The 1,013-nt window shown below is 44.9% G+C and overlaps 1 non-coding gene across 1 annotated transcript; it reads left to right on the top strand.

The window, feature by feature from the left end:
- Window positions 1-891: 891 nt before the first annotated feature.
- Window positions 892-998, top strand: LOC148571942 (small nucleolar RNA R71). Its single transcript, XR_015907899.1, has one exon. It is a non-coding gene; the product is annotated as a small nucleolar RNA R71 (small nucleolar RNA).
- The last annotated feature ends 15 nt before the right edge of the window (window positions 999-1,013 follow it).

The raw sequence follows: 1,013 nt of genomic DNA, 5'->3' as shown, positions 1-1,013 counted from the left end.
TTCTCTTGTGGTTGCTTGGAAGTCTCCTTCAATTCTTTCCCACTTCTGATGGTGATAGCTTGACACTCCTCCCTTTGCCTTGACTCAATGTTGCTGCAAAGGTCATGGCCAGGAGCTTGCTGAAATAGGTAGCCAATTTGTGTCTCAAGTTTCTTGATGGCAGCAACTTGATTTTGCATGTTGGATCGCACTTCCTCTCAGAACACCTTACTATTTTGGATCTCCTTGTATATGCCTTCAAGTAGAGTTTCAATCCTTGAGAGTCTATCTTCAGATGATGGTGAGTCGAGATTGGAAGGATGAGAAGGGCCATTTTGACTTTGGTATGGATGTTGAGAGGTGTTGTTAGGTGGGTGTTGATATGACCTCTGTGTGGAGTGTTGGTGAGCTGCATTGTTGTTGGGGTTGTGGCGTCTCTGATCTTGACCTTGATCCTGTTGGTTTCCCCACCCAAAGTTTGAGTGGTTCCTCCAACCGGGATTATATGTTTTGGAGTATGGGTCATGGTGCTGCCTAGGTGAATTTCCAATGTAGTTGGCTTGTTCCTGATCACCCTCTACTTCTTCATTCACTCCTTCTTGAGCTGCTGCTGAGGTGGTGATTGCTGCCACTTGATTCCTCTCCATCTTTTTGGTAAGGTCAGCCAACTGTTTGGTAATTAGCTTGTTTTGAGCTAGCAGTGCATCCACATTGTTCAGTTCCATCACTCCTCTAGTGTTGCCTCTTTCAGAAGCATAGAAGTAGTCATTCTCTGCTACAATCTCAATGACATCTATGGCTTCTTCAATGGTCTTCTTCTTGTTCAGAGATCCCCCGAATGAGTGGTCTACTGCCTTCTTTGATTCATACGAAAGGCCTTCATAGAAAATGTGCAACTGCACCCATTCATTGAACATATCTGGTGGGCATCTTCTTGTCAGGTCCTTAAACCTCTCCCATGCTTCATATAGAGTCTCACCATCTTGCTGCCTGAAGGTTTGTACCTCAGCTCTCAACCTATTGATTCGTTGAGG

The sequence above is a fragment of the Arachis ipaensis genome, chromosome B3 (genome assembly GCF_059453495.1).
Source record: "Arachis ipaensis isolate K30076 ecotype BB chromosome B3, ASM5945349v1, whole genome shotgun sequence".
Classification (NCBI taxonomy): Eukaryota; Viridiplantae; Streptophyta; class Magnoliopsida; order Fabales; family Fabaceae; genus Arachis; species Arachis ipaensis.
This window is presented reverse-complemented; position numbering and strand designations above follow the sequence as displayed.